At 36.1% G+C, this 22,589-nt stretch overlaps 1 long non-coding RNA gene across 1 annotated transcript in view; it reads right to left on the bottom strand.

Moving 5' to 3' along the window:
• Nucleotides 1–386: 386 nt before the first annotated feature.
• Nucleotides 387–22,589, bottom strand: part of LOC121659705 — a 94,597-nt gene continuing 72,394 nt past the window's right edge. Inside the window, exon 3 of the long non-coding RNA XR_006014421.1 lies at nucleotides 387–984. This is a non-coding gene — a long non-coding RNA (uncharacterized LOC121659705). The remainder of the gene's footprint in view (nucleotides 985–22,589) is intronic.

A 22,589-nucleotide genomic window follows, 5' to 3' on the forward strand; every position in this document is an offset into this window, starting at 1 on the left:
AGCAATCCCCACAAAAGCAGAGATCCATAATGCATTGAGGTGTCTTGGGAAGACAAACACCATAACTCCCAACAATCCCCCTTTCTTTTTCTTCTTCCCTTTTGTGGTTTTCGACAGGAGAGAGTCAATTTTTTGCACACTTTTCTAATCTGGGTCACCCACGGCGATGGGATGAGGGGAAGCTTTATGATGAGTGGCTGAGGTCACTTGGCTTGTTCAGCTGAAAGGAGACTGAGGGGAAAATTCTTTGTGGTCTACAGCTTCCTCATGAGGGTAAAAAAGAGGGGTGGGCACTGATCTCTTCTCTCTGGTCACCAGCATTAGGACACAAGGGAATGGCATGAAGCTGTATCAGGGCAAGTTTAGGTTAGATATTAGGAAGAGGTTGTTAGGCACTGGAACAGGCTCCCCAGGGAAGTGGTCACAGCACCAAGCCTGACAGAGATCAAGAAGCGCTTGGATAATGCTTTCAGGACCATGCTGATTCTTCATGTGATCCTCTGCAGGGCCAGGAGCTGGACTTTTGATGACCCTTGTGGGTCCCTACCAATTTAGGATATTCCACGATTCTATGCTTGCAGTTCTCCAGAGATCTTAGTGATCTGCAGTATGAATCAGAGGGAAGAGCAAGCCAATAAATGAAAAGAGGAATAGTATCACAAAGGATTCCAAACCCTCAACTTTCAGTATAGACTCACTCCCATATCTTATAAAAAAATACTGTAGAAAAATATCTTTTTTTGTTATTTTGCTTATTATGTTTCTCTTGTTCCAGGTGTGGGAAGCCATTCCTTTGTTCTTCATTCTTCTTTCTCTTTGCGGCTCCAAATCTGTGTGACTGGTCTGACACTTGGTTTCAAGCAGTCATCACCATTTTCAAATGTGATGTTTCCAACTGGGAGAGCAGCTTTCCTCACTCCACAATTCTGCATCATCCTTCATGCCAGATATAGGAATATTGGCCATCTCTTCTTTCATGGGCAGCTGCATAATGGAGGGAAGGAAAAGTAGAAGCATTGATAAAAAAGTGTATTTATACCTTCATTTGACTTTTCCATTACTGGGAATCAGTAATGAAGAACAGAATTCAGCAATACATGATTAAGAAGATACCATAAAACTAGTTTGATTTGGACAACTGACGTGGTTATCCTTAAGTCCTGGTACGGATGACTGCTCTACTGATTTCACATGTGAAAGTATTGTTTTCAGTAATATCATTCAGCCCATGATATTCAGTTATCAATAAGATAAAGACTGATTTTGTTTGAATTAATGTTTGCAGAAGACTAAGGTCCTATAAATATGTGAATGTGTTTGAACTGCTGCTTGACATACAAGGCCTTGGCAATTTCTTCTACTGGAATTCTCTTAAACAATCTTTATTCCTATAATCCAAGAAATATGGTAGTCCAGTAATGTAGAAAACAGATCATCAGTTACATCAATAGTTTCAGTCTATAATTGATACAACAAATATTCAGCAAGAAATTCACTCATATCCAGAGTTTTTGTAAACTCTTGAGAGATCCCAACTTGAAATCAGTACATAAATAAGAAGTTAAACCTGTCTTTAAATGATTCATAATAGAGAAAGGACAAAAGTTAATTTTTAAGGTTTCCAAGAGGAATTCTAATAGAACACAAAATTTTGCCTGGATGTTTTCCTTATATCCAGCTGGTTGGTTTCCAATTGTTGAGTGTTTTTGTATGAAAATAAGTTAGACTACCAAGAAAGAACAAACACAGCTACCATCTTTCAATGCTCAAAAGTAAAAAAAAAGAATGTCTCTATTTTTATGTATCATTTTTTGATGAAAATGTTTCCTACCAAAATTGAGAGGTGATTTTAGTCAAACAGTGCAGTTAACCAAAATTGAAAGGGAGAAAAAGAAATAGGAACTGCTATTAGTATTTTCATTTTCCTCTGCCTGTTTTTATTTCACGTGCCCAGATTACTTTAGGCACTTGTACTTGTCTTGTGCCTCGATATAATCCTTCAATGGATTACTGTGCAATGCTAGGCACAACCCCATTTTCACAGTTTCATAAATACATTCAAATATAAAAGGCACTTTTCATTTAAGTGGAATTAATATTCCACTGGAAGCCATTATATACTTCCTATAGCGCACAAAAATGAGAGGCTGTAGTACTTTTGAAATGGAAGGCACCTTTATTGATAGATTAATTTGTCTTGTGAGGATATCCTAAAAAGTCTGACATACTGAAAATTCTTGAAAATGTATTTCTACCTGTTAACTATTAAGTAACAAACAGGAAGTCCAGTCAGATAAATCTATATAGGACAGAAAGATCTATATAGGACAGCTACATCAAATACAGTTCTTTTTTTTTTTGCTTGCAGCTATACTGGGTATTTATATGCAGAAATGAAATCTACTGAATTTAATAGAGTTATTTTAGATTCAGAGTGACATAGAGTTGAATTTGGCTTAGAGAAGGCATATACATTTTGCACCAGTAGCATGGTCTTATAATGGAATGATGATCGAGATGTGAGGCATTGATAATCTTTAATTTTGCAAAAGAATATTCATAAAAGCTGCTCCAGTGGCATCATAATTCATTCATAACTTTGTTCATCTTGCAGCTGACAGAGCAACACAGGCAACAGTTTAATACTGGAGAAGGTCAAGGACAAGAACAAGACCAAATATTGGCATATCTATCAAGCATTCACGTTTGAAATAAGTGCTGGGATTAGTCAGTAGAGAGACACATTCAATTATGTGTGAGAATCGTTCAGAGGTCACTGTTAGCATTATTAGCATCTGGCATTGTTCACTGTCCTTTTAGTTTTCTTTTACGTGATGTGTTACAGCACTATTCTGAAGGACAATATAAGAAACTCCAAACAAAATTGACTTTTTTTTCACTTACTTGCCTTCACTATGAAATAGGGGGAATAAAATACATAACCTTTGGGAGATATGGGAATAACATTGCCTGCCCTGATGAGGGCTGAGTTATCAGGCATCTCTAAAGAACAAATGGACCCATAATATCGTTATTCTCTGGAAAATCCCATTGCACCTTGGTCAGTATTCTTACTGCAAAGTTTCTTATTAATTTTAAAGCTTGTGAGAGACTGTATGTTTGCAGGCAAACACTTTGTATTTTTAGGTACTTTCCAGAATTTCTCTAGGTTATTGAGACCTCTTGCGTTAGTATCTACATTGTGCAGCTTTTTACTCTGGACCAAATCTGTGAATTCATTTACATTGTTCTACTTGAAAATTCTTCGGAACTAATTGCAATACTGAGCTGAATAAGAAGTATTTATTTTGTAGATCCATGTAATTTTCTGCATAGTTAAAAATGATCTGATGTCCATGATGCCAATGTGTAAGTGGTAAACATGCTTAGAGATAAACATGGTGATGTTTACACAGGCTTTCTGAATACCGTAAGTAAATCTCCAAAGTATGAGTGCCCTCAGTTTAATGATAACAAACATAGAGTACTGATAAATAAATTTTAATTTAAAAACTCAAGCAAGCAAAATCTATAGCATGGGAATAATTCTTAAAGAATGTCTTCATTCATGTTATTAGAGAAAGTTAAAATTGAGTGTGATGCTACTTCTGAAAGTAGACACTATTTAGAAAATTCTTTGAAGTGTGATATTTGATTCGAGCCTACATCAGTTTTGGAAAGACGTTCTCAAAATGTTCTGTAAGTACCTGAGGATGCACCAATGACTTAGGATAGTGTTAGCAAGCACACAAACACACAACAGAAAGAAATGCAGAATTTTTATTGCAAGAGTGATCACAACCTCACAGGAGAACTGCACCTTCTCCTGTGACTAGTCTTGCGTAGGGTAACTAAGACATCTGCTGTTAGTGCACTACCTAATTAGATGTATTTTGGAGCCCTTAACTTGAGGAATTACTGACATAACTGATCATAACAGAGCAGATCAAAGAATAAGTGCAATAAAAACCAGTTAACTTTCACTCATAAGTTATACACATTTTGAAATAATAATTTTAAGAGATCTTAATTCTACTCTTGTCCCAATAAGATTTCTACCATATATCAGGGACTGGGCGAAGAGAAGACAAACTCTTAGTGGAACCAGCAGTTTTTTGCTGTTGGGAGATAGCTAATTAGAGCGAGGAATTGTGATCTGAAAGAGCGAAATGATGGCCGCATGAAAAATGGAATTTTTTCATTTTAACATAGGGGAAATTCTTTGTCTATTTATAGATATAGCTAAGCATCTTTAGAAACCAAAATTAAAATTTGTTGTTTTGAAATATCTTGAATGCTAGAAAGCATTCAAACATTTTATTGCTAAAAAAATAAACTAGTCTATTTTAACTTTTTTCTTAAATAAACAAGATTAATTGCCCTGACTGCCCAAGTCTCTGTGTGATATGCTGAGTTTCAGGCACAAGAAATCTGAAAGCCCTTACAGCTCCCAAATCTCAGATCCCTTTCTCCTTGAAATGAACTCTGGCTTAAGACAAAGCTCCTTTGTTCCTAGAACTCTTAACAATAAGGCAAATTTGAAGCAGCAAAAAATTCTTTTTTTGACATAAATTAAAAAAAAACCTCTGCATTTTCTAGTGGTAGAAAACATGTCAAAAACTTCATGGCTGCCTTTAGCAGGTAGTTTGATGCTTTATATGTAACTGACTAATTTGAGAATTCATTCAAAATACGGGAAAAAATAAAGTGGGTTTCCCATAGATGCTGTTCCATGTTGTTATTGGGCAGTTATGCCCATCTAACATATGATAGAAGACAAAATCAGTGATTTCATACTCTCAGCTTCTGGTTCTATTCTTGTAGACAAATACATTTTATATGTTTTGTAGAAACTGACAGAAATAAGAAGGGTATGCAGTTAGAAGTCTAGTGGTCAGCATCTAACATTATATATGAATAGAAATTCACTATGAAAAACCCAATGAGATTATTCCAGTTACATTATAAATATGGAGTCATCTGATTTTCTGATCTCTTTAAACTCTTCTCTTATGCGGTGAATAACATATGTAAATATTTTCCAATAGACAATGCTAGCTGCTGACACTACAGTGTACATATCATAACCTCAAAGTAATTATGGCTGGATATGTGGTTATCATTTTGCTGTCTCCTTGTCTGTCTCATTCCAGTTTTGTATATCTCTCTATACTCCTATCTGATTATACTTTCACTCTCCAAATATCTCAATGTCATTTTTTTCTCTCTTCCTGATGCACAGTCTGCATTCCAAACATCTGAGACTGCAAGTGAAGAGATCTTGCTGCTTTCACATGGATTTTCTTGTTTTTTCTTGAATTTATATTTCAGTCTTGATAGAAAGTCTAAATGAAAGGAAATGTGAGGTCAAAGAAATTAAGACAATCATGGAATCAACAAGAATATCAACATATGATCATTTCAACCGGTAATGTAATAAGGAGCTTGCAAGCAGAGAAAGACGTAATTATAGTACCAAAAATCCTATAAGAAGAGATCAGTATTTTCATAAGAGATTGAAGTACAAAAACGAAAAGAGAAGCAATTTATATTGTAAGGAGTGGGAGCTAGAAAGGCAAGGTAATGCTGACTGCATGTGTCTGAATGCATGAAAGCATCTGCACTCAGCTAGACAGCAAGAAGTGATATTGAGAGCTTTGAACTCTATTGCATCTCTCAGTTTGTAGGAATTCCTATGGTATATCAGATCTTTCATTTGTTTGCCTGAGTGTCTTGTCTAAAAGTTGCCCATACTGTCTCTTCTGAGAGAAGTTATGCACAGAACACACAGCAGACTATGTTACCTCAGTCTTAGGTCTTTTCTCAATTATCAGAGTTTTCTGTAAGTCCTGAAGCACAGGAGTTAAAATGCATTCTTAAAGTGGTAGGAAAAATCTCACACTGTGCAATTTATATACACTGAGTCTGGAAATTTCTTGACCTCAAAAACTGTAGCAATAAGTTAGTAAATGTTAGTAAATGTTGCTTTCCTGTAGAACTTTTTTTTTGAGCAAGTATTCACTTTTTTTGTTGCATCCCTTTTCATTAGTCAAATGACATCAATTTCCCTAGTGTTTCTAAAGGTGCTGCTGGTTCTTCAGGGTCTACTGCTTCTGAGTAACTAAAATATTTTGCTACATCTTAGTCTGACTTCAATGTCATCACACATTGAAACGTTTATGGAAACTTAAGTTATGCAAGGGTTTTCATTATGCCATAATAAAAAACTGAAACAAGATCTACAGATGGAGTTAAAATCTACTATAAATTGAATGGGAAACACAGTCATACTTTGTGACAGACAAGCCAGATCTGAAAAAGCTGTATGGAGCCCATAGGCTTTTTTGCTCTACTCTACTCTACTGAAATATGAAACTGAACAACATCTTCTTTTATTTAATTTTTCCCCTGCTCAGTTACACTGGTAAATATAATAAAATACGTTAATTTTTTTCCTGAAAATCTTGACTTGACACTGCCCCAGAAAGACAGCATAACATATACTTCACCTTTTCCATTGTCTCTCTTAGGATTTATGTTAAGTTAATGTGCAAGTTATTTACTGATGATGGCTGCTTAATTTTGTTACTACTTTTTGGACATTTTAAAATAATTTTTTGGAAACATAAATACATCTCCATCTACCCCTGTTTTTCATTATCTACCATTTTTCTGTTAATTCATATTAAAGGCCTACATCTTTTCACTAGTCCCTGCCTACATATACAAACACATTATCTTATTGAACATCAGGAGCCATGTCATTAATTGCTGTTCGACTCAGATCTTCATCAAAAACTTAAGAGAAAAAGATGTTTTGTCACAGGCCAAATATTTCTTTAAATTTATATCTGAAACTTTGCTGTATACTTTAAATTGCAACATCTAACTCCACTGTAAGGTTCAGAAATTTATAAATTAACATTCTTTCCAAAGCTCTTGTAAGTTTTTGAGAATTAAATTTATGGTTCATGAACTCTCTTTTCTAATTAATTTACTTATTTTGGCAACCTCTATGAAGTCTAGGCCTGCTGTCTCTCAGATCAATATATTCGTCCCCTTTGTCTCCAGGGCTCTAAATGTTTTGATGGTTTATCTGAAATCAGTTCACTGCTTTTCCTTTAACCTTAGAACTATTCTCTGTAAATATTTCAGCAGCAATGCCTTAAAAGAAAATGGACAAAAATTGAAAATATATTTCTTCAGTATTCAAAACCACTGCTTTCTTTGTGAGTTTTAAATTACATTAGAAGTAACAAATTTTACTTTTTTGGAATGATTCAATAGACCATGGGAGAAATTAAAAAAAACAAAAAACCCTTTAAAAACTTAAATATTGTACTGCTTATCTAACTTTTCGTGTACGTCCTCAGTCATTTTTATCTGGACTCTTAAGAAAATACACATTGAAACAAAAGTACTTTGGTGTGATAGCACACAACTCTATCTCCAATATATGAACTCTGTGAGGAGTTTTAATATTATTTTTTATTTAACAATGAAAAGATATATATAGCATAGCTGACATCACATGAAAATTAATTCTGAGATTATAAGGGACTCTGTCCTACTAAAGATATGTTGCACTCAATTTTGTACAGGTAATAGTCCTTAAAGTTATATAGTTGATATTGTGCTCATCACCAATTATTTACACCAGATTGCTCTTTGTTAATTCTAGGTCAGATGATGCTATGGGTAAATAACTCCCATGAAGTCATATGTCATCCAGTGACATTCAGGTTCTAAACCTATTGGTAGTGAGGAAAGTTTTCTTCAGTCTCTCTTTGTATAGTCCTGTTAACCATGATTTTCTGGTTCTTTTGGAGCTGTCTGCGCTATTGTTTTGAAATGTTAGGTCTTACTCATTTTTCACAAAGTTATTGGTTCTATTTCATTCTATTCCTATGAGCAGATTTGATGTTTAAATCAGTTGTGAGGGATAATAATAATGATCTAAAGATACAGTGATTCCAGCCTCTGAATTTGTAGAGTCTAAAATCTGGTACAGAAGCATGGGCAGCAGGATTATCTGTATAACCCCAAACCTGTAGCTGAATGGACTGTCCTTGCACACACTGAGAGGGAAAAGGCAAGGGCTGCCTGTCAGTCAGAACAATGCTAGTTATTAAGGACTAGATTTGCCTCTTAGGATATGCCTTTGAGATGCTATTACTGCAAGTTTTAGGCCAAATCTCCTTATTATTCAGGTTCAAGGATGTTATACAGATTTTTATTTGCTTTAAACCTTCTATTGAGTGTCTCTAGCAAAGTTTTGGTTGTAAGGGGGCCTTAGGGGTGCCCCTTGAGAGAAGTAGATAGGGACGCCCCATGTGGGAGACAACCATACCTAGACAACTCCAACAGACCCACCACAGGGCACAGTTAAGCCTCTTGGCCAAGGTGGTGGTACAGATAGGAAAAGATGTTCAAGAAAGGGCAAAACCACTGCACAGCTGTGAGAGGGAGAAGTGAGTAAAATGTGAGAGGAGCAATGCTGTAGACACCAAGGTAAGAGAAAAAGGAGGGGCAGGAGGTGTTCCATGCACTGGAGCAGAAATTCCTCTGCAGCCACTGGAGAAAATAATAGAGAAGCTCTTGTTCCCCTGCAGCACATGGATGACCATTGTGGAGAAGATACCTGCACAGCAGCCTTGGAGGACTCCACACGAGCACGTGGAAATGCCCTGAGTGAATTTGCATCCCCTGAAGAGTCCATGCTGCAGCAGGCTCCTGGTAGGAGCAGTGGCCTGTGCAGAGGAACACATGCAGGAACCACTTGCTGGCAGGAAATTCAGCTTGTGGAGCACCAACACTGGAGTGGTCTGTTCCTGAAGGACTACACTCCACTGAGAGGATCTGTGCTGGGGCAGCATGTGGAAGGTAGAAGTTTTGGGAATGATGAAGTGAACTGGAGCCTTGGAATAAGAGGGGGGCAGAAAGGTCATTTAGTTCAGTAGTTCAATACTATTCTAATTTTTTTTTCCTTTCAATAAATTAAATTCAATTTCCCCAAGTCAAGTTTGTTTTCCAGTGATGGTGAGTTATCTCCCTATCATTATCTCTGTCCACTAACTTTTCTATCATTTTCTCCTCCTGCTCTGCTGAAGAGGGACAGTGAGAAGGCAGCTAGATAAGTATCAGCCAGCCAGCCAGCCAAGATCAGCCCACAATAAACCTGTAGTAGTATATCAAGACTGGAAATGTAGTTTAAAGCTTGGACTTTAAGTTTCAAATTTTACAGCAAGGGTAGATATTTTCATTGGTGGGCTCATAATTCTCCAGTGTCTTTTCATTTTTCCCCACATTAAAATAAGGAATATTTTCATCTTACAAATGGGGCAAAAGGGTAAGAAAGCACTGTGCATTTTCTTGAATCAAAATTCATAGTATGTGGCAGTAATCAAATAAAAGGGATGATAAAATCTTCAAGGACACAGAATTCATTTTTCTGTCAAGTTCAGTGAAGTTCACCTGGCCCAGATTCATACAGCTATTTACCTTCAGATTTCAGATATCTGAGTAACCTTTCAGTGAGGAAATATCATTAGTTTTTATATATACATTTTTTCAAATGCATTCATCAAGAAAAATAAGCATTTGAGCATCTTTCTTTTTCCCTTAGAAGTATTTTAGATTAAGTCTCAAAAGGAAAAAGGAGTATTTAAAATTATCTGCTTCATCAGAATATGACCTTCAGCAAGAAGCTGTCAACAAGCTAGTGAGGTAGTCAGAATTATTAACTGGACCCCAGAGAACTCAACTGTAGGCAGTTTTGTGAGGTTTGAGAGTTACAGTACACAAATCAGACAGTGAAACCTTTAACTTTGCTAATGATAACCATCACTCTAGATTTCTAATCTTCGGGATAGTAGTTCAGCTGATTCATCCTTGTTCTGTGACAAAGGCATAGATTCCAGTGATCCATTACTTTACATTCCCATTAGCAGAATATTCACTCACTTTAGGGGCTTGTGTAACAGAAATCCACAGTGAGAGTAAAACACTTTGGATTGTGCCAGGTCTTTTCTGTAAGCAATTTAATTATTTTGACTTCAGATAATACTAAAATTAAGGAACTCTTCCATGCCTGTTATTCTCAGCTAAGGCCTGAGGCAACAGATAAAAACCATAACACAAAGTACAAAGGCTGAGGAGTCACACAGTAATGTAGACTATACATATCATACATGGCATTCCGAGGTCATGATTTAAAAAGCAGAAAATGATTGTCTCACAAGCACACAACAGTGACTATCCACTCAGCAGTAGTCTTCCTCAGTGTTAGTCATTAATATGCTTTCTCAAGAGATTGTTTTCCAGACAGGACTATGGACTTTGCAGACACTATTTTTCATTTCCTTTTTCACCACGATATATTGGAAGGATCTGGACTGACCAAACTTGGTACCTGCATTTTGTAGTTCTGCACTGTCTCTATTAGTCTGTTTGATAATAATGGTGCACTTTTAGAGGGAATGGTGTTTCTGACTCAGTGAAATCATCCAATCATCTAGACTATCTATATAGTCAATAGAGAAAGTAGACACTTTGTAACATGCCTATATTCTGAAACTCTTTACTTGCTATTTGTAAGAAAGATGGAGTTTGTTAGTTCCGGTTTCTTGATTAATCCTGTTCAGTTCAAAGACCTAGTTTAGACCAGATGCAACCCTTTGCTCTTACTAACTTAGGGACCTTAATTAAACTGTTAAACTTAGGTAAAATGAATCCACACCTTCAGGACACATATACATGCACACACACACAGAGACACATGGTTCTTTTACCATAAAGAGCTATATTAACCCTCCAAGAATAATGAATTTTTAATGTTAGCATTGTTATAAAACATTCTTCCTGTCTAGACTCCAGACACAATAAACAGAAGCAATCCCTCCTACACCCAAACACTGATAGAAAAGGCCAATTTTTCTGTCTACACGATTTCCATCAAGCAGCTACTCAAATTAAGATGAGATATAGGGACTCAAAATGATGGAAAATCTATCTCTGTGAATGGCAGAAATAATAATTCAGAAAATATTGTTATCAAGCCTCACGTTACTGCTTTTTCTGCCAGCAGCTGAAGTACTTGTTAAAGAGTTCATAGCAGTATGAATGCCTAGGTATATTTTAGCAAGTCCTATTTCAGTTTGAACTCCCTTGAGAGTATTATATGCTGCAATGATGTTGTTCCCCTCTCTCCTTCCTTCATCAAATCTAATTTTAGTAAAATGTACTTTTTCACTTTCAAAAGAGTTAGACTGTATTAGTAAAGTTGCTATTGTTCCTAGTATCAATACCCCAAAATTTTACAAGGGAAGAAAGAGAGAATCCTTCCAGTAAAACACATCACAGCTTTGTGGGTTTGTTGCATTCCAAATAATGAGGAGCAATAAATTCACCCTAAATTAAAAAAAAATAGGAAATGCCACATATTTTTTTATTTTATGGAAGTATTTATTGACACTCTACTTCCTACTTGGAAGCATTATCAAAGTTGTTATAAATAAAAAAAACACAGTCTGCAGTGAGCAACGGTTTTTTCACAAATTTTGAGGACAGATGATTCAGTTCTGGATCTGAGATGTTAATTTTAACTGCGTAATAATGTGTATAATTGTTGTGGCATTCTTGGAGTCTCTCCTCTAGTGTTGATCTCTCATTGCCTGCTTGAGTTGTTTTCGCCATAATCATTTATCGTGATGTTGTGGAAAGTGCTGTACATGTATCATTTAATTGCATGTCCCATTACCTAAAAAAGAATCAGCGTGTGATCTTGAGGTAGCATAAATAAATTCTAATCCATTAGCTTTAATAAAGCTGTAAGCTTCCACTCTGTACCATGAAGATACTTACCCTTGACATTCAATGACCATTGAATTTGGCAATATATTGCACAAAATTATAAGGTTATAAACACACCTGTAAAAGAGGAAAATATTTCAATAATTAAACAATTAAATACTTAGATAATTGAATAATGATTTGATCCGAACCTATTATAGCTAAGACAATCTCCACACTGAAGAAGAATTTCCCAGATTAGGAAATTCACATCTGTTAATCTCTGAAGGCTGAAAATACTGTGCCAACAGTTTTTTCCTTATAAATCAGGAATATTTAATCCAAATAAACTCTGCTGAGCTTCTTAGCATCTTCATACTGAAAAATTCATAAAACTGCAGAGAAAATATTAGATGCAAACCATCCCTCCAATTAAAATATTGATAGTAACAATTATGAAAGTTTGGGAAATAGTTATATGATATTTATGTTTAGTATTTTCAACTGTCTAGTTAGGTTTCCTGTGTTTATGTATCTCCTCAAATATTCTGAAGCTGACTTAAAAGTAAATTATGTGGTATGTTTCCCATTTCATATTTCTTTAATAGACAAGGTTTAAGTACAGAAAAGTGGATATTATTGGGCAGTTCATTTTCTGATAAGAAATTTTAATAATTTAGGTGATTTGTGTGGAATCACACTAGAAAATTACTGAGGTTTTCAAATCAAAGTAAAAGAAAACACATTCATTTTTATCTGACAGTTTTGAAGTTGTATTTAGTAATCTATATTTTGTTAAGATGTATTTTTTCTGGACTGTACTGAGGTTTGGATTCTTATACATGCCTCATTTGTTTTAAGAAGAGTTTTCTTGTATTCGGGTACATGCATTCATGTCAGAGTCTGTAAACATAGTAATCTAATCTTAGTTCCAGAAGTTTCTTACAAGGTATCTTAAAAGCTGAGAAAATTCTTTAACTCTGCAACATGAAAGTTCCTTATTAAATGCAGAATCTCAGGAATCTTACTATTTATTCAGAATTTACCATATATGTGGGTAGGTTAGAGCATATATTACTGTTCTTAAGATCATTAACTTTCAGATGGCAACAGATTATTAACATAATTTTTCACACCAGATGTTACCTCAAAATTTGAAATAGTGAACATAAGTTTCTAGAAAAATTTTCTCATTTCTTTTAGTTACAGTCACTTTCAGAAAAGAAATTATCCATCCCAAGGCAGTTTTTGATCAATCACATTAGCATGTAGAAATTAGATGAAGGTAAACTCAGTTTAATTCTGTGGTCTGAAATCTATGTTATGTACTGAATGCATATAGGAAAAGCAATGTCATATATGTTTGGCCCAGTTTTATCCAACCTTTTTTTTAACAAACTGAAGCACAGGCTTTTGCAATGACCTGGCAAAGAAGTAGAGAAAGAGAGGGAAATAAAAAGGTCCTGAAATTTTAGTAATGTTTTTTCTTACTTGTAATGCATCTGATCAGTATGGAAGGGTTTTCTATCATTAGTTAGATTTTTGAAATGACTGGAATTTTGCTAGGTTCACTTTTCTTCTTATGGTTCACTCAATCTTGAATTGTATTATATAAAATATTGCCATATCTCAAATTATAATTACTTGAGAATATAATGGTCTTCTGCTACCCAACCTCACCATGAACAGTAAAGAGCCATGCTTCAAGTTTTACATAGCAGAAGACAAAAGGAGAAAAAAAATTGTTGCTAATACATAAGCTAATAGTTTGATATAAAGGTTAAGCACTTGTAATTGCATGAGTTTATTGAGTAGATTTAAAGTTTTTCAAGGTGAAATATTCAAACAAATGCTCAGAATAAAATAATATATAAACAGAGTCTAATCTGTTTCTAATTCCCACAGAAAAATACTTGGTGGTTATATTGTTCCATATATTGTAGGTCTTGTGTGACTTGAGGTGTCTTTTTTTACTGTTTCTTAATTTAAACTTTTAGGCAGCATGCTCTACATCATCTTGAAAATACATTAAAAATGTACAAAGTGTGCTTGGTTTAGTTTCCTGTTGTTTCAATAATCTTTATGGGTAGCAAAAAAATCTGATTCTTTTTTTTTTTTGCACTTGTGCTTTCAGCTCTCCTCCCCACAAGTCACTGGGGCATATGATTTTTCTGTCATCCGGACCAGAGTAAACAACCAGGGAAAGAATGAATGTTCTAGCAGTGCCCTCTTTCTTTGTGTACTACTAGATCCTGAAAAACTTGATTAATTTACTGAGTCTGTAGCTTTCAGATCTGGCTCTTGCAATGTTTATCAGTGACTCTGTAATATTAGCCCTGCTATGAGGACCTTTGTGAAAGCAAAACATAGTGGGCATGCATTTCACTCTTTTATCAAAAGCACTATTGATGAAAAGATCCCAAACACTGCAGTGTATTTGGGGTTTGGCCAGCTACACTCCTAGGCATGTTTATATGGCAAGTGAAAGGCTAAATATTATTGCACCAGTGCCAAAGCAGTTTCCTCTCCTTGGCGGCTGCTGACTAAAAGTCATCTTCCTGAGACTGGTAGGGTGGCTTGGTCCTGCTGTGCTATGACATTTCTGGGTACTGTCCTTTCGCAGCTAATATCATTAAGTATTTCCTTCATGTGCTGAGCATGTTGACGGAATAAATCCAACTGAGAAGAAGCACCTGGTATTATAATTTTCCATGCCTCTACTGAAAATGTAAATCAAATTCAACCTCAGCAGTTTACTATTTCCCTTAACGAAAAATGTATGCAGGCCAGTAAGAGAAACATCAAGTCAATGTGTTTTAATAACGTGCTTTTTAATGTTGTGATATTGTGACAGAGGGGAATTCTAAAGATTCATGTGTACCAGTCTGAAACATTATTATTAAATTCTATTCGGTGCATTTTCAAATATGTATGGAGTAGTATATATTTTGTTGTTTCTACAGAGTATCTAGCTGCAAAAATACATTAAGAGGATTAAATATTTAGAAAGGTGCCTAGCTTTACAGAGTTGGCTAAATTTATGTTGCAGCATACTGTGCTGTTCATATAGGCTCTGTCTGCATTATTTAGAAATTTTCTATGTCATAATCTTGACTACAATTTCACACACCACCTAATAGTTATCTAAATTCTGACTTCAGGCAACAGGTATCAAGAGCTCCATGTAAAACTCATCTGAAGCAAAGGAAGGTTATTGTCGTACCAAGAAGTCAAGGACAGAGGAATACTTTACTATTGTGTCAGACCTCTGACAGAGCAGCTTGTCAGCTAAACAGCATTTTTCCTGACTTCCAACTGTTTTCATTTGTAAACAGAACAACAAAACATTTGCAATGGAAAATGAGCACTCTCTCATCAAAGTGGAGGTAACAGATCAGAATTTGGAGACAGATAGTCTCCAAATTTATCTTGTTACAATTTCAGTGCAAACATGAGATCCAGACAAGTTCTATGTGTGGCATCAATCGAGTTTTTCTCTATTATGACTTGCTGCATCATTTCTGTGGGACTGAGGAGGACCTAGGTCACTTTCTTTATATCAAGCAGTTGAATATTTCAGGCATTTTAAATAGGACCTGTGACATTTCTGAAAGTAACCTAAACACCAAGTTTCATTCTGTAAATCTGAGATCCTAAAGTCCTTCTCTGGTTCTTAAGAAGTGGTAGTGTACAAAACTTTTTATTGTCTTGAACTAAGAAGTTCTGTCTTTTTTCTTGTCAGAAATAGAACTTGTGTGAGCAGCAGAGCACAGCGAGTGACAAATTGGCAGAAGTTCATTGTCTGTTTTGGTGAATCCTGAGCTGTGAATGGTGCCACTGAGGAACAGCACATTGTTGTCTATTGCATCAGAAACTGATAGTCTCCTACAGTAGCGTGGGTGGGCAGCCATGGAAGTACATTTCTAAGTAGCAGCATTCAGAGCTGCTGGATCCTAATTGTGAGATGTGTCAGAGCCAGCTAATTCGTGAAGCCTTTAAATTCTCTGAGTAGGTTAGTATTTGTATTGTCAACGGATTTCACATTGCTTCCACAATATGTCTTATATCTGAAAAGAGTACAATAGAATCACTGAGGTTGAAAAAGACCACTGAAATCGAGTCTAACCATTAACCTAACACTGTCAAATCCGAAACTAAACCATGTCAGTAAGTGTCACACTTACATGTCTTTTAAACACCTGCAGGGATGCTAACTCAACCAATGGCCTAGGAAGCCTATTTCAATGCTTGACAACCCTTTCAGCGAAGAAATTCTTCCTCAGATCCTATCTAAACCTCCCCTGGAACAGCTTGGAGCCATTTCCTCTTGCTCTATTGCTTGTTACTTGGGAGGAGACACCACTTTGGTATCAGCACTCAACTCAAGCAGCTGTCAGGATTTACCAGATCTGACTCTTCTTTGTCCTAAAGATTCCTGTCTTTATATCCCTATCTGGACACTTGAAGTCTGAACCTCATTATGGAGGAGACTGACACACTACAAACACCAACCAGATATCCCTCTATTGGCCTGCCTGCAGAGATGACATATCCTGTCTGGAAGTTTGGAAAGTCCTCTGGAAAGTAGCAGGGTGCATCTGAATAATTTCTGGCTGTCACTGGAGATGAACCTTAATTCCTTGCTTTTAGGAAGACTGCTTTGATTCCAAAAGTGCTTATTTTTTCAAAATAAGGGACCTAAGGCTGCTTCTCTGGTTTTAAAAAGAGTGAGCCTTGCCCAGTTAGGTGCCTACCCATCTTAGCTTTCAAATGATCCAAGAGCTTAAAGGTTCAAGTCCCGAGTCACTCATCAAAGCTGGTGGGAAATTCCAGAGTTCTCAGTTACCACTATATTTTATACCTGCTCTGAGTGGCTTTCTGTCATCACACACAGATTTTGCGAATTATCTTTCTAAGGAACTTCTCTATCAAATTGGTGGTGAATGAATGTGCCTATTTGTGGTGCTGTGAATTATCCTGCTGGGCTGTATCTAATTCTGACACACTGTGAAACCACTTAAACGCCATCAGTTCATGATGAACCAAAATGAAAGCAGAATCCATTCAGGTCAACAGTGTCACATTGTTATGTATCAGTGCCATATCAAAACTGAAATATAAATTCACAGTATTATGTATGCTCAATATATGCAGAAGGAAGTAAAAGCAAAAATCTCTGGGATGGTAAAGGATTTCCTCCCTTGAAATACAACTCCGGTGGAAACTGTGCTGTGGTCAAAGTCCTTGAAAGATTGGAATTGTCATGTAGCATGCAGGGAAATAACAATGACACAAGGGAGCATTGCATTTCAGTGAAGGAAAAAACACGAGTGGAAAGGTACAGAATTCCAAAACACTAAAAATAAAAGTTTTTAGGTTAAGAAACATGTCAAGTTGATATAACACAAACAAATCCTGAAATGAAGTAAAATGATGTTTAATTCAATTAGAATATGATGATATAACTCTTTCACCATGTTTGCATGATAAAAGAAGGTTCTATGATGGTGTTTTTTTCTTTTTCCTTTTTTTTTTTTTAATCAGGGGTTGTTGTACTTTAATTGAAAAGGTTGTTTTTTCACACTCCTTTTGACAACAGTCAGGCTAACTTGCTAACTCCTAGGTTAGCAATGCCAGCTCTTAGGTTTGCACCCTAGTGGGCAGGTGCTGTGTTTGAGATCATGATTAAGAGATCATGTATCAACATTTCAAGCATCTCAGGAAGTGGAAACTAAAACTTTTAAAGTTATCTCTACTCCATTTTTCCTTCTAACATGCAAGCTCTCCTGAGTGGTTTTCGTTTGCTCTTTTTTCAGGTCATTTAGTTTCTTATTTTAGCCATTATTCATTAAATATTAAATTTAAAGCATTTGATCAGGGCGCTCAGAGCTGGAAACGAGTCAGATCTAAACATTATATCTTACTGATTTGCTCTGTCATTGTAATTTCTCTAACTGCTAAATGAATTATAGGAGATCACTGTAATGCAGAAAAGACCTTCTCAAACTTATCCATGAAAAAGTGACATAAATCAGTGGGAAAAATATGACAACAACAAGTTTTTTATCTCCATTCTAAATCAGTAGCATAAAATACACTTAAATTCAAATAATGTACACTGGAATAAGCTATTTTTGACTGAGTTCAGAATCTCTAAAACACAAAATACTGTGTTCTAGATTGTTTCTCTTTTCATATTTTTTCCACCATTTATGGATACAAGACAAAGCTATGAAAATCTGTACCAAATGTGAAGAAAGCATTCTGAAACCATGTCTTTAAGACAGTGAACTTCCCTTTTTAGGATCCAAACTGCTGCTGGATACTTTATCTGAGAAACTCTCCATTTTCTTGTATCAGATTCTACTATAGCTACCTGTAAGGTATTTTACTATACCTTGACTGTAAGAAAAAATGTGCTGTCTTACCATCTTACTAGAAGCAACTTGAAGGTGACCTCTTGTCTCCAGCTTTCACAACGCGAGGGAAGTAAATGAGTTGCAATACATATTTTCTGTGCAGCTTTAGGAAATAGTAAGGGGTCCTCTTCCAACCAGGATTTCTGATAGACTGGACTGACTAGGGATGCTGAACTGAGACAAAAGGTTTTTGCTGCCCCAACACATCAGAGAGAGAAGGAGGTTTGGAGGTGGACTAGACAGTGACTTAGGAACATGGACTTTTAGACATCAGGCAACTTAAACTAAACAGTAAAAAAATAATCCCATTGTGCCTCTCCTAAGAGTCAGTACCATAAGATACTCACTGAAAAATGTCCTGCAATGAACCACAGCTATATGAGCTATAAACTTTGTTGCCACTTGTATATATTTTCTAAATTATTTACATTTACTTCTTCTCTCCATATCCTTTCTCTGTATGTCCCAGCTTGAATTATTAAGACTTCCTTGGCTCACAGTTAAATTCACCACTGACATAATTCAAACTGATTTTACTGGCCTTCTCCAAGACAAAATGATCAAAACTCAATGCCTGTATTTAAATTAAAAACATTAATGCATTTTAAAAATGCCATGCATACAAAGAAGTATGTTACATGAGATCTGCCTGTCTTTGCATGATGCAAGAAGCATTAGAAAGCATTAGAATGCTTTTTTGTCTCCAAGTTTTCCACAGCGATGAGTGTGACAGCACTTTTTCTCTCTCACTGTCATCCAGCTAGGCTAAAATAGTCACAGATGTTCACATTAAGGGCATAGCTAAAAAATCATAGCTTTCCAGAGATAGATTCCTTAGCACTTTTTCATTTGACTTTACTCTTTCCATTGATTGATCTGAATTTTAGAAAGAAAGTGAAGTTGTGCATTTTAAACAGAAATAATTTTAGTAGTGTTGATCTAAGACAGGCCATGAGGCTATTTCTATTGAAATACAAAGCTTCTAAAACCACTAGATTCTAGATTAGCTCACTTGGTCAGAGCATGGCGCTGATAACACCAACATTGTGGGTTCGATCTGTGTACTGCCTGTTGACTTAGGTGTTGGACTGGATGATCATTGTGGGTCCTTTTCAACTCAGAATATTCTGTGAATCTGATACATTCATCCCAATTGCAGTGCAGTGAAATAACTCTGGTCCAGTCTTAGGGTATTTAAAACCCTTACCTTTGGAGTTGTTCAATAGGTTCATGGTTCAGCAGACGTTTCAGAAACAGTGTCCATCAATTAAATTTCCCGCAGCAAGCTGCAACAAATCAGTTCCTGCACTAACTAGATATTCCACCACAGTTTTAATGAATAATAAATGCTGAGACTGTTTTTTATTAATAAAACAAGAGAGGTGTACCTGTGATTATTGGTTCTAACTTATAAGCATATGGCACTATCAGAATGTATAGGAAATAAGTTCAGCTGCCTAATATTATCATAGTTACTGTTATTCATCACCTATCAAATGAAAAATACTATCTCTGGCTTTTTCTGCATAAGTATCTGCTGTTGATACACCTCTACTGTGCTATTAAGCAAAAACTCAGAGGAAAGACCCTCAGTGATAATGTATGGAATGAAAGAAAAAGGCTTTCAGGTACCCCAGTACGGAACAAAACATGGAAAGCATTTTAACAGCTTGAGAGCTAAACAAATTGATCCTTATTGTGTTTCCCTGTGCTAATTACCTCTAAGTTGTCTGTGCCTCTGAGTTCCTCCAGAGAAATAATGCCTTTGAAAATCAGTAGACTAACAAACCTTGGGACTAACAGAGCTGGAGTTTTTTTTGACTTCTAGCTTGTTTGATTGCCTTTTTAACTGATTTAAACTAAAACTTTTTTTAATATCTGCCATGCCACTCTTACCTGCTCCAACACAACAATTTGATAGTGAATTGTGAGCAGTAGGAATTAGCAGACTAGCATTGAATAGCTGTTCCTTTTGTGTCCTGTTAAACTATTTTTATCTTAATCCACAAGTTTTACCTTCTTTTTCAATCTCTTCCTCGTCCTACTGGGATGGAGCGAGCTGTGTGTCTGCCCAGTTAAACCAAAACAGTTCTTCATCTTTTCTCACAGCTGAGTTTACTGTCATCATTATTTGCTGAAGGAGGCCATTTTAAGCTGATACTGCAAAATATGAAAGGCAGACAATCTCTATGTCTCGAATCACTGCTATTAATACCACAAATCTCTAGTTCTTAGAGACATTCATAGAACTAGAAAAGACCCTGTTTCTGTGCATCCTTTCAAAAGCTTTGTATTTAAAAAACCCCAAACTTTAGAACAAACTGCTTGAAGAATAATTTCCACAAATAATTCCAGGGAATATTTTTAGTATAATGAGCATGTTTGATGAGATAAGGATTGTGGAGGGAGATTTATTTTAACACAGAAATGTAAAAAAAATATTTATTAACTATGAAATATGATTATTTGATTCTTGGCTTTCCATACTGACTTGTGGTAATTTTATGCCTCAAGCAAGCAGTAGTAAGCAGTAACTTATGTCGGAAGACACATTGGCTGAATTACTGATTTAGAGAATTTAAACTCTATATACAAGAGGGCATACTAAAGGTAAGAACCAACACTGCTATGTGCACCTTTGACTGTAAAGAGAAAGTAAATATCTACTTACCTCATGTTTTAGGATGCCTAACAGTAAAGATTTTTGGCTTCTCTCAGCCTGATTCATTGAAGGGGAAAAAGCTAAAAAGGAGAAATCAAGTGAAGTAGAGCCCTTTGCTACCAGTAAGCATTTGTTTTCTTAAAAGCAGTTTCTTGCTTCTGCCTGATCCAAACTGTGTGAGCTATAGTCAAAGAGATACAATCATGAATCATCTCTTTAAAATGGTGGATTATCAAGCTTAAAAACAGAGCATAACAAAGCAATGTAAAACATAAAGGCAGCCAAGCTGGCATTATGAAGAATCAGTTCAATTCTATAGAATTTATTAGATCAGGCACAATCCTCAAGCTAAGAATTGAAGCTAAAGCAAAATAGCTATATTACCATGGCCTCGATACTAAGCTAATAAATCCTGTCAAACTTGATTTGGCACCAGAGAAAAACAGCTCAGATATCTCGGCACAATCAGTTCTGGGAAGACTCATTTGTTCAGGCAGACCATCACATGGTTGCTGCAGTTTTCATCTATTCAGTTTCGTGGTACTCTGTCAGATCTCATAACTTCTTCAAGAACCAGATGCATTGGGGAGTGGATTGCAAACTTGTCAGCCTGGCTGTATTGGCACTAGATCAGATCCATCCCCCTGGGATAAATAAGGTCGATATGGTTTGGGATGATGGGGACCAAATGGTATATATGCAAGCATCAATTTTCTTATAAGCAAAATCTTTACCAGTGAAGGCAAAACGCAAAGGCTTGAAAGCCATCTTTTAGTCACCTTTTCTTGCAAAAAATATACTATTGAATTACTGAGCTGTTATCCTTAATAGAGGATCTGGAAATAAATATGGGTATCAGAACGTCAAAACATAAAACCATAAAAGTTGAAGGGAGCAAAACTTTTAATACATGATCCTACCAAGAATGGTAGGAGAGATTCCAGTCAGATAGGCTACATCCCCTGTGTTTATTTGGGGTATAGAGAAGCCTCTTTGCAACAACTCTGAGCTCCAGTTAAATAAACATACCTGACAGGCCACCTGACCATAGAAAGCCATTGCTGGAGCAGGGAAGAAGTGTGAGGAGGGAGGAGCAGCAGAGAGCTGTTATAAGCTGCCTGCTATTCCCCATTCTTTCTCCCTGGTACTGTCAGGGGCTAGAAGGGAAGGTGGTAGAGAAAATGGAAGTTTTATCAGCTGAGACTGATTAACAGGTGTATGGGTGGGTGTAAGGTGCTTTCATTTTTTCTGTGTCTGTTATGCTTGTGACAGTAATTGGCAAATTAATTCCTTGCCTTTATCTCAACCCATGAGATTTTTTGTCTTATTTTCTTCCTCTGTCCTGTTGAGGAGGGGGAGTCAGAGAGAAGCTTGTTTGATGTCAGGCAGCTGGCCAAGGTCAACCCACCCCAAGCATATTCATTACTATTTTAGTAATCTCAAGAAAATAATGTGAATGTGTCAGTGTGGGGTATGGCACAAAAGACAGAGAGGAATGCTTAAGCTACAGAGTACTACTGAGGTAAAAGAATGTATACCTTCACATTGATCATTAATTTATTTCAGAAATTATACAATATATATAACTGCCAGAAGAAATGTGTCAGAATCTTTCCACAAGGAAATATGCATACAAAAGAAAGAAGGGGATTGAATTCATGCTGGATCATGCTAAGATCCATGAATTGCATGTGATGATTCAGACATTTCTGTGCTCC

Source organism: Corvus kubaryi, unplaced genomic scaffold, assembly GCF_017639235.1.
Source record: "Corvus kubaryi isolate FWS band 111438036 unplaced genomic scaffold, C.kubaryi_AGA036_p1.0 137, whole genome shotgun sequence".
NCBI lineage: Eukaryota > Metazoa > Chordata > Aves > Passeriformes > Corvidae > Corvus > Corvus kubaryi.